Genomic DNA, 13,889 nt, shown 5'->3' with positions numbered 1-13,889 from the left:
ACGGCTACTTGCAGAATGAGGGACTGAACACCTGGCCAAGTCCAAAGAGCACTCCAGTGGCAGAACACAGCCACTACTGACATCAGAGCACTGGAAACAGTGCACTAGTACCACCTCTCTTTTTATAAACAGAGACAACGGAGCACTGCAGGTTTGCAAGCACAGCAACCCCAACACTGGAAGGCAGTTACACACACTGTGAATTAAAGTATAAAGTGAGACTCCGCTCCTTTATGGTCTTTGCAGGCACCAGAATAGTATCTATTCAGTAAATGTTGCTCTGTTTGTGGTGATGAAATGCGATCAATGGATGTTCCTGTATGATGTCATTTATCTCTAAAATCGAATGACAAAAGTGAGTTCTCATATTTTTGACTGCAGCTGATTCTGACTTCACAGTAGATTTCCTGCTACAGAGGTGGAATGCAAAAAATTTGGAGTTCAGGAGAATAATAAAGGATGAAGTTTTCAGACCTCTGTATCACCAGCTATGCTAAGCAGAAGGAGGTCCTGTGAGGGGTTTGGAGGCAGTTAGGAAAGGAGGATCCTGGCATTATTTAGCTGGCTGTAATTGCTGCATTCAAGGCATAATTTGGCAGTAAGTATTGGGAGGAGACTGTAACAGCCTGGCCCACAGTACTGACGGCTGCAGGAGGAAAATGGCAACCCACAGATGAATGGATCTGTCAGTGGAAGGAGTTGCAAAAAGATAGAACTTGAGCAGTAATCTGATTCTTCTAATCCTCTGCAGGGATTTGGCTTCAATGCCACATTATAGCACTGTATTTTACAATGCCAGTATGATGTTTTAGCTGTTATTTTTTAAGGTAAGAAAGAAGCTAGAATTTTCCAGCGACTACTATAGAGCGGAAAACAAAAGGCAGGGCAAAAGTAAAGCTATTTGAACTCTCCCAAATGGTGCAGGGAACTGTGTTGGGAGGTATTAATATTACAGAAGAGATGGCTGGAATTGCCTTCAGGAGGGAAACGGGGGGGAGAATTTTCTTGCTTGCATATTCATAAGGCTTAAAAAGGGGGGGTTTTTTAATTGGTTTTAAAGTTGGTTTTGATTGGCTTAGAAACTGCAAAGGAAAAAAAAAAAAAGTGGAAATTCCATCCTGCTTTAATCACTGCCCACTCCAAGCTTCCCTAATGACTTCCAGATGCATTCTTTTTATGCTATTGTTTTGGCACCGTTTCCAGACAACTTTTGGGTCTGTTAACATTAAGAAAGAAATGGGAAAGAAAAAAAAAAAAAAGAAAAAACCTTATTCTACCCTCCTCTGTCTTCTAACAGAAAACAGATTTCACTCTAGTTATATAAATGTGCGATGAGCTGGAGAAATAAAATGTCTGTTGCTGCCTCTCTTCGATCTCCAGGAAACCTTCTGATATAAAATGAAGGAAAAATATTCACTTAAATTCCTTGTAGGGAAAGAGGTGAAAGCAAATTGCCTAGAATACCTTGGCATTTATGTGATATAACATAAAGTTGAATATAAACAAAAATCCATATGCTCTACAAACCTAAAATTCTACCTCACAAAATAATTTTCATGCTCCTGTCTGTGTCACTGGCCTCTTGAGTCATTTAAAGCAAATCATATTGCCTCTTAATGCCTCAGTTTCCCCCTGTGTGAAATGCACACAAAGGTGCTCAGCCACAGGATTAAAAACTTTTATGACTTTCAGATGAAAAGCACTTTTCAAGGTAGGTTCAAAACAGCTTCTGACATGCATAGAGGATGACAGAAGAGCCATGATGTGTTTGCTAATCTGGAGGGTAAAACAGCAGTCTCCTCTGGAATGGTGCATTTGATGCCCATGCAAGGCTGCTGTGCATTGTATAGTCATAATATTTGCAAGGTACTCTATTTGCTTTTGGAAAATAATAATGTATTAATGCTAAGAACTGCTGTTTTTGAAAGCCAGCTAACCACTGAGACCTACCTCCTCCTTAGATACCCTGTGAGCCCTACCTTTTTAGAAGATAAAACTTAGACCCACTGAGGTTGCATTTATTCTGTATCTTTTGGGGGACGCCCATCATTCCTTTACCCAGGCATTTTTTCTTCCACTAGCATTGACGTCCACAAGAAAATGTCCATCTCCATGTTTCCTGTGTCTTCCAGCCCTCCCAGGCATGACAAGGGGAGAAGGAGCATTGTTACAGCCTGTGGAGAAGATGCCCTTTCACAAGTCCTGCACTGCCTCTCCTGTCTGGCTTCCATGTGCCAGGCTTCTGTACCAGCAGATGCTCATTGGCTACCACATGGCCAAAAGCCCCATATTGTTCCTGATAACATCAGCAAGGATACTAAACTACCTTTGTCTTTAACTATATGCAGCTTTCAGCTCTTTGCCTTGTTCACTCCAGCCCAGCCTATGCCCCACATCTATCCCTTCATATTGCTGACAGAAAAATTTTGTTTATGGGTGACAAGTTGGTACTACCAAGCATCAGGATGAACCATGTAGCGTGTACATGAAGTCACTATTTCACGATGTTCCATCAATTATGGTGTTTTACTGTCATGTCATGGGCTGTAGTGTATATTTGTTGTGAATGGATGAGAAACAGGGTACAAGGCTGGCTGGGGTAGCTTTGGGGGACTGGAGAGGCTGGGTCAAACCCTGTTTAGTGGGTGTCATAAAGAGTAGTTGAAGCTGAGACCCTGCTACTGACAAGCTGTTTGTCAGCATTTGGGTTACCCTAGCCTTGAGAAATCTATGTGAGCCAGTCATGCTATGGAGACTCCTGCAGTTAAGCTACTCACTTGCAGTCTAAGGCAAAATGTACTGTGTCCTAAAACTGTGCATGAAAAATAAAGGGTCCTCAAATGCAAACATTTATGTCTCAGATCACTGAAATTACAAGATGGTTCTATCCATAAGGTTTGATGAGATCACAGTTACCTCTAGAGTGATTCCAAGTATACATCACAAAATAATTTTGTCATTCACTTCACTCTAACCCAAAAAAGAATGAAATGCAAATGATGACTGTGGGTTTTTTTCTCACTATTACAGTGCTAATATTTCTGGCTATTAAAATAAACAGGTTTTATGGTTTTATTCGTGTCTGTGTTACCTGGTATTCCAAGTAGACAATTGCCTTGCCAAAAAAAGAGAGACAAGTGTGATCTGGTAGTGCAGATGAACAGGCAGACCTTGCTGAAAGTTTCTAAGGCAGTCAGCTCCCCTTTGCTTTCTTAGGCCAGCTGGAAGTTTTCAACTAAGAAGGCATCAGGCTTCACCTGCAGGCAGGTACAGTTAGGTAAGTATGCTGGAGACTCAGACCTTTTCAATTTTAAATTCTTGCATTAAATAATTTTATGTAAAAGTATAGCCAGTTGATCTTGATAAGTTTGCAGGAGGAGGAGCACTTTTGAAAGCTGCCTCTAGAAGACTTTCAGAGTGTTGGGCAGAATCAGATTGAGCTAAGAAACTCCATAACCTGATTTTTAGTTAAAATTAGAAGACTTGTAATTGAGTAATTTGATCTGACTGGTATGAAGTACTGAGAAATAACATATTTCTTTCTAGAGTGTTCACCCATTTTTGCTATTCAGCACACTGATGAAGTGCAAGCCAAAGGCAAATAATGCTCAGTAGGACAATAAAATCAATTATAAGGAAAGCAATTTTGATTTAGCTCTTCTGGTTGATCATTTAATGAGTTTGTACTAGATAGGTGACATCTATGACAGTTCTTTGTTAAATAAAACCTCTCCTAATAAAAGCAATATTAAAATCACTTGGATTTCACTGCCATGAGAGTATCTAATATGGTACAGAGAACCTTACGAAATCTGTAATAATAAAAGAACATTTCCTTCCTCTGTGACTGCTAGTACTGATCCAGATTTTAAAACAATTCTAGGTGAGAGACACGGTTCTCTCCTAAGGGAGTGTTTTAAAAATTCTAAAACCCCAACAGAGAATACTCTTCCTCATATTTAAATCATTCAACTTTGAACATATGTTTTGTTGTCTTTTAAAATGTCTCAATGTATATGCAGTGAAAATGTTCTCTTTGCCCTTATTATATAAATATAAATAAGGATGCACCATCAGATCCATAAAGAAGACACAGTGCCTATGTCACTACTCGTTTGCCAGCCATGGCCAGGGGTGTTCTGTGCACAGAAGGCAAGCTGCCATGTACTGGCACACATCTGGGCCAGAAAACCTTTTTTGACCACTGTGCTGCATACAAAGATGATTTGGGGGCTAATGTCTGGAATAGGCACAGTACCAGAAACTTGTTTGGCAGACTATGACCTGGCATAGGCAAAAATCAGGCCAGGGACCATTCTGACAGTATGGATCATTTATAGTGCCCAGGAAGGCCCTGAGGCACTGTTTAATTTACCACTGTAGCCATAGCCAGCTTGGCCCAGGCATAAAAAGGAATTTTGTTCACATCCAAAGCAATGTTTGGCAGAAAAGTTTCAGACAGCTTTGAGGCAAAATCAGAGGTTTATTATCAGAAAATCCATACCATATCCTTTGATGTGCAAAAGGAACAAATCCTTTTGGACAGGTGGTTCTGGGATTCAGTATTCTGTGACAGATTTTTTAGTCCATGATCACCAACATTGCTATTGCCAGGAAGAGTTCCCAGATCCTGTCAAGGTTTTGCAGGGCCGGGCTCTTTGGGTAGACATTGAAATTAGTCTTTTAACAGCAAGCCCATTTAAAAATCTAAGAAGCTGAGCCTATTAAATGCAATAGAAATGTAGGGCTGAGAAGTCGAGAAGTCAAGTCAAGAAGTCAGCTTAATCTATTTCTGTACCTCTAAGCAAGAGTAAATATTTCTAGACAAATTATGACACATACTTGATATATTTCTAAAACTCCTAAGGAAATTATGTCTGCCACCTGTCTCAAAAGTGTTATTAGGTAAGTAGCGATGCTAGAAAGTTTTTCTCTAATAGCTAATCCAAGTCTTTTTCCATTTAAACAATAAAATAATTACTTGTTCTGCCCCAAATGAAGTGTAAGCTACCTTTCATATGTTGGAAAAATACTGATAAGATGTCCATTCACCCCTTATTTCTTCAAAACTGATTTGTTAAATCTCATATCTACCTTGTTGAATGACTGCTTGCTCGCTTGCTCTCTCAGTCTCTCCAATTTGTCCTCCATTCAACCCAAGAGTTAAAAAAAGCTGAGATTTCATCAGTGTTGAAAAATGCAAAGTGATTGCTTGCATAAAAAGGCCTTATTAACATACTTCTAACTGACACAGGCAATGTTGCAAAGAGGCTGTACCATTGACTCACACTGAGTTTAGCTTTGCCCATATTTCCCAGATTCTTCTCTGAAGTGTTATTACCCACCTAACAACTATTCATTGTATATTTATGCACTTATTTGTATTCCTTCCTAAATTTATTTTCCTTGTGTTTGTTTTTATTGAACTTCACCACGCTAGTTTGCTCCCTTTCTGCTATTTATCAAGATGATTCTGAATCCTAACCCTAAAGTTTTTCACCCCTGTCCCCACTGTAGTGTCACACTGAAATATTTCAGTATGCTGTTTAAAAAAGCCCTGAGAATACTGGGCAGAGTAGAACTTGCATATAGCTCTTTAGACAGTAATGAAATGCCCTGAATTAAACATTTATAATGAAAGATATTTGATGGGCCATCAGATTGATTCTATTTTCTAAGGCTGTACCACTGCAAGAATTTTAATCTTAATCTAATTTCTAAAATTTATCTCCAGCTACTGTGTTTCTTCATTCATTATACGAATTCTTCCTTCAGTGATTTCTCATAAACAAGTGTTTCCCCCTCCCTAAAACCATAAGAATTAAGTGCAGTGATGCAATATAAACTAGACCTGTAATGTAGAGGAGAGCTGCTGATAACACAGCAGGAAACAGGGAATGCCCCCGATGGGTTAGTCATGAGGGAGAATAATGTATTTGATCCCCTATCTTTTGCAGACATTCTTGCAAAATTCTTCTTTACATCTTAGCTCCCTTTTCATTGGCCCTTTCTTTGTGAAAGGCTCCATGAGAAATCTCTTCACAGAGACAAAAAAACAGTAACAGCCCCAGGAGATTAATTACCTTTTCACTCATAGATGACCTGATGCAGTGTTCACAACTCTGCCTTTCAAGCAGGAGCTGGAATTAACTGACTTCCAAAGATCCCAATCAACAAACATTTCCCCAGTGCTGTGAAATGAGTACTTGCTACTGATGGAAAGAGTTTTTCAAAATTTTTCATGTAAACTTTTTATTTTAATTAAGATCTTTCCAATCAGAAAATATCCCTGAAAAACAATGGTTTCACCATAACGTTTGGTATTTGTAAATTTTCAGCAATGTTTTTATTTAAGAATTTAATAAGATTGTTGTTTATCAATGCTCTCACCCTGTGCATCATACTAAATACTGAAAGGTTTTAGTAAAAGGGGGGAGAGGACAAAGGGACAACAAAAAAATAGATTTTTTTATTAAAAGCCTTTTTTTACTTTTTAGGTAAAAAAGGGCATTTTAGTAGAAATTCTGATCACCAAGACTATCAGAAACCATTTAAAAGTAGTACGAAAATCTTTTCAAGCAACATAAAATAGGTATTTACCAAACTTTGAAAAAGTAGAAAAATCTCCAGCATTCTTGCATTTTCATTTTACATTACCATTTTCTCATTTTTCATCTGTGATCTCGTATTTTCTAAAAATGACATTAATTTAAGGCATTTGTATTAATAAGCATTAAAGATTCCTCATTAGTCTGCATGATCCTGAGCTCTGGTGCATCTCCTCCTCGGGATCCAGGGGGCAGTTTAACAAAGGCTATTCCCAGATTTTGCCCAGGGTTCGTGCTCAGCCGAAATGTGGTCTGTCATTTGTATCTTCCTGACACGTCATGAAGTGAAACAAGCCAGTTTCTCCTCACAGAGTTTCTCCATAAGATTCTTTTTGTCTTTCTCTGCACAGACTGTTGGAAGCCCTGCCTCTGTCCTGCATGTGTTTTCCAGATTATTTTTCCCTCTTTTGTTGCACAGCTGTGTGAATCAACTCAGATTGAGTTAAAAAAATAACACCACATACAGGGTTTATGTTGTGGCAAGGAGCAGGGAAACTTTTTTAGGTGGGCGGGGAGAGGAGGGAAGTTTAGACATTTGCCATTCATTAAAATTGCTCTTCCTAGTGCTGTGGAGGAGACTATAGCTCATGGTCTGCATGTTTTTCTAAAAGAAATGCAAGTACCTTTATGCTTAGCTGCAAATTGCCAGAGATCTACTTTGCTAGCTCAGTGACAAACTATATGGTAGTCAAGGTATAGAACTAGGAAGTGTCCTCTAGCTTTATGTTACTCATCTGTGATTTTCAAGAAATATTGTTACTACCCTAGCACTGTTTTTTACAGCCAAGTACCTTTGTATCTAAGAACAGAAAGTTTCAGAGGTGGTAGAACAACCTTTAACTCACAACAGGTAAAGTACAGCCACAGAGGAGAGGAGTAAAATGTCCTTTTCCAGGAAAGGAAAGGAAAATGTTAACTTCTTTGGTGTTCCAAACAAACCCATGCTAAGTAGAAATGCACTTGGAATGAATGTTGGCAAAATGTATGCTTAAGGGGTAACGATGCAAACATTTTAATGGAGTGCAAGAAAACTTGCAGATCAAAAAGCAAAGGATTCCCTTCCCCCCTGCTCTGCTTGAATATTTCTTCCAGGGATTTGAGAAGTGCAGGATGACGTGGAATGGGGTAATAAAACCCTGCGAGGCTCCGGGTGTTCCACAGCCTGGCCTCCCTGCAGCTGCTCTAGACACTTAAAATTAAAAGTCCCAGGCAGTGAGTGAGTCGTCTTGCCTCCTAGCTTCTCTCCTTTCTGAAGGGGTAGGCAAAAGAGGCTGAAGATTTCGCTTGCAAATCTTGCAAGCTCTAGTCAAATCATAACAGTCTAATCATAACAGTCTAATCACAATTCTCAGTCTAAGCATGTGACGCTGTTCCACTACCAAACTTTTCCGTAGAAATAAAAATTTTCTTTAAATCTTTGCTTTTATTCTGGACTCCTCACTTTTTTTTTTTTTTCAGTTGGTGCTGTGTGGCTCTTAATTTGGAATTGTTGACTCTCTCCTTGTCCTGACCATCACAAGGGACGTACAGCATGCATACTGTGTAATTGGGAAGCGGTTCTGCCACGTCTGTAGGGCTGCAGCACACAAAAGGAGGCGGAGGTAACAGGAATACCTTCTACTTGACAAACTTGGAAATTCTGGTGCCACATCAGCAACAGCACATCCCAGCACAGCACTCTGCAGTCACTGCAGAAGTGAAAGACACGCCACAGAAGTAATTCAAGGCATAAAGCTCGTCTCAAATGCCTGCTAACTTCTGCCCTTCTGCCCACTTACATCTCGGTCGGACTTGATAAATGATATTAAACAATTCAAACCTCGATGTTTAAAACAAAGCACCTAATTCCATTTAGGAAAATAGGAATTTACTACCTCTGTATCCAAAACCTCACAACTTACTTCTCTGTGAATTAGGGAAGAACTGAGGCATGGAGGGATTGAGGGTATATCAACACCACGCCGTACAATTCCACATGCAAACACCTGAGCCAACTCAGGAGTCAAAGCTGAACAGACACAGTCATGCAATGTTGCTCCTACCCTCATGTGGAGCCTCAGATTCCCATGGGTTCTGGTTCTAGAATTAATTCAGGTGTGTCTGGATGATTTTGTAGCTCCCATGTAGACATAAGTGTCATCCTTAGCTAGCTTTGGTGCTACTGTGCTCACATTCTAAATACTCACTATGTACGAAAACTCAAGGTTTTTTCGTCTAGATGTTTGGTGAGAGGCTTTGAGATACCCTACCTGAGTCTGGGCTCATCAGGTTGGTTTTTAAAAGAGTGTGTCCAAAACCCTTCAACAATAAACATTTATGTGTGTTTGTAGTTCTATGCAGAGCTGTTCCAGGAACAATTAATCAGAGCATTAGCAAGGCCAGCCAATATGTTAGCTTATGCCCAGTGACTACCTGTATGGATGCTTTGTCTGCAGGGATAACAGCACAAACCCAGGCACCCAATTGATTTGCTCAGTCCCTAAAAGTACCAAAGCAATAGAGAAAAACATTTTTCATGTGCCTTTTTTCGCCCATTTAACTGTGTAGCAGGATTAAATTGGTGGAGTGCTCTAATGTAGGGTAACTATAGTGTGATAAACGCCTGTGGTTTGGATTATTTGGTACACAGTTAAAGTCCTACAATATTTTCTTCTAACGTACCCTCAGTTTGAACTGCACATAGTTTGGCTAAATTCCAACCATTAGGACTGATATTAGGGTAGCTGTGTGCCTTCCTGAGAAGCATTTCTGGAAGAGTTTAGTTAACATTGTTCGATTGTTCCTCAGAGCCCAGCATGCCAGTCCTGAGCTCCCATACAGCATTTTGCTGCAGGTGCTCTCAGAAAATGAAAGCGTGGGTGTTTGCTCAACCGTGGCGCTATCACGGACATGATGGGCCTGAGGACAGAAAAACCTGCTGAAGAGCCTGCTGTAAAAGCCATCCTCTGAAGTATCAGAGCTGGTATCATATACTGATTAGTAAGAATTATTAAGATCCATACTTGACCTGAGATGTCAAAATATCCATATGTAATATACATATGCATATGCAAAAAACAGAGGCAAAGACTTGAAAGTGGTCATAAAAAGCTTTTGTTGGTGCCATAATGAGAGACAAATATCAGAATTTGGAGAATGAAAGGAATGAGTTTTTCCCAGAAGTCACAGTTTATGTAGACAGGAAAAAGTTGATATAGATGTTGAAGTGTGAACATCAAGGTATCCAAGTAATATTTTTCAAATATTTTGAAAAGTTCAAGGAAATCATGAAGACAATAAATGTAATTATGGACTTTCCTCAGCTGACAATTGATGTTCAGTCATGTCTTTTGCCTATCGTTGCTGCCTTATTGAATCACCTCAACAAATCTCCCGACATAGAGAACAGAGGCAGTATCACACTTTCCAGAACTGAGAGAATTGAGTAGTTTACACATTATTTAATGATTGTGTGAAATCTGAAATGAAATGTGCACACAAGACCCTTTGATGTCTAATCACTCTGTACAGACATCCCTGTGTATGTGCTGAACACTGATACAAACTGAACACTTGCACCTCTAATGTCTATATTATTGTACAAATCAAAGTGGCATGAAGAGGCTGAAGTGTCATGGCAAGATAGCATCTGTTTGCCATCCAACCCTGTTACATTAATACCCCTCCTCTGAAAGAACTGCAGGGCTTAGGTACCAGGCTGGAGGAAGTGTTTATTTTTCTGAAACAACATCTGGCTCCTTAATGAACTCCACAGGTGGCTATGTTGGTGGTTTCTAGTCTCTTATGTGGTTAGAGGGCTGTGTGGATAGCTTAAAAAGCCCATCATGTCAATGACTGGTTCATTCATCCTGAACTATTTTCCTTGGACTTAGTGATACTGTGGGATCTGTATAACCTCACTAGAGCCTCTCCTGAAGTAGGTGCTTAAAAGCATCTACAGTTCAGACCGGAAAAAGGGATGGTGAGTTTGTGTGCATAAAGTTTAGCATGGGCAAGCTACCAACTGACCACTCTTTCTGAAACAGTTTATCCAAATTACTATATGTTTGTCCTTAATAAGAAGAGAAAACATATTATACAGCTAAATTACAAGAATATTTTAAGGCTACAGAGGCAAGTACCCAAATTAAAAAAAAATGGAAGAATTAAAACTGTCTGTTTTGAAGAAGTTCAGAGTCAAAGAAACTGGTAAAAAGTATGCCTTTTTCTTTTCTTATCAGAAATATGTTTGGGTACATAACACAGCTCTCAGATTGTTTTAGACTGGTAGTAATTTTCTGCAGAAAACTGAAATTTTGATTCATTAACGCAATATTGCCTCAGACCATGTTTAGTGCTCCCCTCACAATAGCCCATTGTTAACAATGCATTTTTTCATATCTCCTAATTTTCCTCACTGGAGATTTTAAAATGTTTGCATACAAAAAGGTCACAGCTTCTCACTGCTTTCCAGTTTTTTACCTACTCAGTGAGTAAAATAAATGGCACTAGTAACTACACTCGGATAGCAGAGATCGAAGAACCAGGTTTTTACTCCTTCTCTGGCTCAATTTGAGCCAGTCAAATTGGGCAAAAAGTTCAGAGACTCAGCTATTGGGAGATTTCATGAAGATGGAAAACCCCTCTGAAAAGTAAGTTATGAAGCTGCTTCAAATCTTTGTCAGATCCTGGCTTTGTAAGAACAGGCTTAACTTGCAGTTCAGTTACATATATTAAAAAAAAAAAAAAAAAAAAAAAAAAGCTGTTTCATGTGTAGCAAAACAAATGAAGCCTCATTCCCTCTGCCTCTGCTGAATTATGTGGTGTCCAAATACATGACTGTGTTCTCAGGTCCCACGTTCCCAAGGCAGACTGTAGAAGCTCTAACTCAAGTCTATCATCTCCTGCACTCAGCATCCAATTTCCATGAAACTTGTAAGAGTGTGATTATTTCCAAGCCCTTTAACCCTCTATTGAGTGTAGTTAAAAATGGCTAGAAGGTTAAAATATCAGTAGTGTGGGGAACAGAAAGACACTACAATTGCTTAAGCCTTGTTAGTATAAGAAATTGGATCAAAGAATCAAAATGTCCAAGAGGCACTCTGCACCATATCCACCTTTTAGGTACCCTAACATGTAAGTGTAGGGGGAATTTTTTACATAAGCCAAAAAACCTTTTTCTCTCCTTTCTGCTGCTGCTCAAGGAAGGTACTCTTCAGTCCCATATAGTTTTAATAGATGAAAGTCAAAGTGGAAGAGGCGAAGAGGCTATATTCAGCAATATTTGGCCATCTTCAGCTGCATGCAGCTATATTCAGTGTAAACAACTGGTTTCAGCTGGGCTTAGGATTTCAACATAGAAGTTTTATTGTGGGCATGTAATAGAGTCCATGGAGTCCTCAGGCTTCGCAACTGAATAGAGATCAAAATTCCACCTTATCTCTGAAGCGATCTTTCAAAGACAAGGTTAAAGAAGTGTATCACTAGCTTCACATAAATTGTTCATACTTTGAAGACGCTTGTGAGGAACCATGGAGCAAATTCTACTACCTTGAGTCCTAAATAATAGCATTGAGTAATTCTCTGTAACATGTTTAAATTCCTTTACTTGTAACTTGCCACCAAATCTAAGATTTGACTTTTAATTATGGTGCTTAACTTTTTATCACTTGAGGAACCAGCTGCTATTAGCAGAGAGCAATCCCAACTAACATATTTCTTTTACTTGGTCTTGGAAAGCCATACTGTTTATTAACTGCCACGGAAGATATTAATCCACCCCTACTTAAGATGTGGTGTGTATCCAACAGACAAGGACACACTGATACCTTTCCCCGTCAGTTGTTTCTTTCCACTTCCATACAAAATAATTCCTGATTTTCAATTTCAGCAGAACTTCTAGTCAACCAATATACTAACTCATCAGCATATTTTGCACAATTTATATGTAGATTGACTGCCTGAAATATTACATGAGCTAGGTTTAAAGCTGTATGTTCCACTGAGCATAAGAATTACTAATGCATTAAAACAGCTTCAGATGTTCTGAAGAATATATCTTGCAGCATGACACACAACAGAAATGCAGCAATGATCTGTGTCTGTAATGAAGACAAAAGTAATGGAAATTAGTGTGATGCAGGTTTAACTTATGACAAGGGGTACATCCATGCACGCTTGTGATCTGCTACATGAAAACCTGAAAGTTCCTTGAGTGTAGGGATGTTTTTGAGTGTTTATCTCTTTTGGGGCCCAAATTGTCTTCTTCACTGAGACAGTGCTGTGCCCAGCTTTTTGAGCTGAATAAGACAGACCAGACTCAAGCCATGTTCCAGTATCAGCTGAAGGCAATGACTGCACATCTCTGCAGTCCCCTGAGACTGGGATTCCTTTTGCTAGGGACCACCATATGGAACATATATGTGCAGTCTTTGAGACTGAAAATGATGGAGAAAACACCCAGACCTGCGATGAGTTGGGCTGGTGGAACTGAGGAGGATTGTTAGCCTCCAGATGCAGTGTGCGGGATGTTACGCTGCAGGATGTGTCTGCACAGCTGTGAATCCTCCCTCTTATTTTCTTCCCCAGTCTGATGGGGCTGCAAGTCCATCTGCACTCCCATACAGCAAGTGGCTTTCTAATGTTACAGTAGGGAAAGAAAATGAAGAGTGGACTTTTGGTTTTTGAATCATGGTTCTGATTAACAGTCCAGACTGAAGGACCCTCTACAAATACACCATAAACATGGAAACCATGTCTTCTGGAAGTTTTCTGAGGAATAAAACTCTCAAGTAGAGGAAGGCTTGAAGTCTCCTGCCTTGCAACCACGTGCTTTGAATACTAACCTACTGGATGAAGGATACCTATTTCTTGTGTACGCCATACTCGGGCAGGTTTGTGAATCAATCTCTTCATTCTCATTAGCACATCAAAATGATGTATTTTGTTCTCTAATGGAAGAAATATTTTGTTAAAACTTAAATTATATGCTTGAATTTTTTACTTTAATTCATGAGGAAATAGGAATACATTGCATAGTAGGGGTTTATAAATTTTTTTTTAATTTACCCAAAGTAGTTGTTTGCGTTCATTCTAATGAATATACACCAGGTGGTTCCCAAGTAAACATCATCATCTGGATTATTGTTACACTTTAGTTGTTGGTTGTGCAATTTTAATGCAATTCCTCAGCTTGATTTTTGCAGTACATTTTATATATTATTAAATTCTGTAATTAAAGTTTCTACACCATATACACAGGTTTTCCATCCCTTTATTTCTATTATAGACCAGACATTGTGT

This window comes from Patagioenas fasciata, chromosome 2 (assembly GCF_037038585.1).
Source record: "Patagioenas fasciata isolate bPatFas1 chromosome 2, bPatFas1.hap1, whole genome shotgun sequence".
NCBI classification, from domain to species: Eukaryota; Metazoa; Chordata; class Aves; order Columbiformes; family Columbidae; genus Patagioenas; species Patagioenas fasciata.
Note: the sequence above shows the minus strand (reverse complement) of the source record.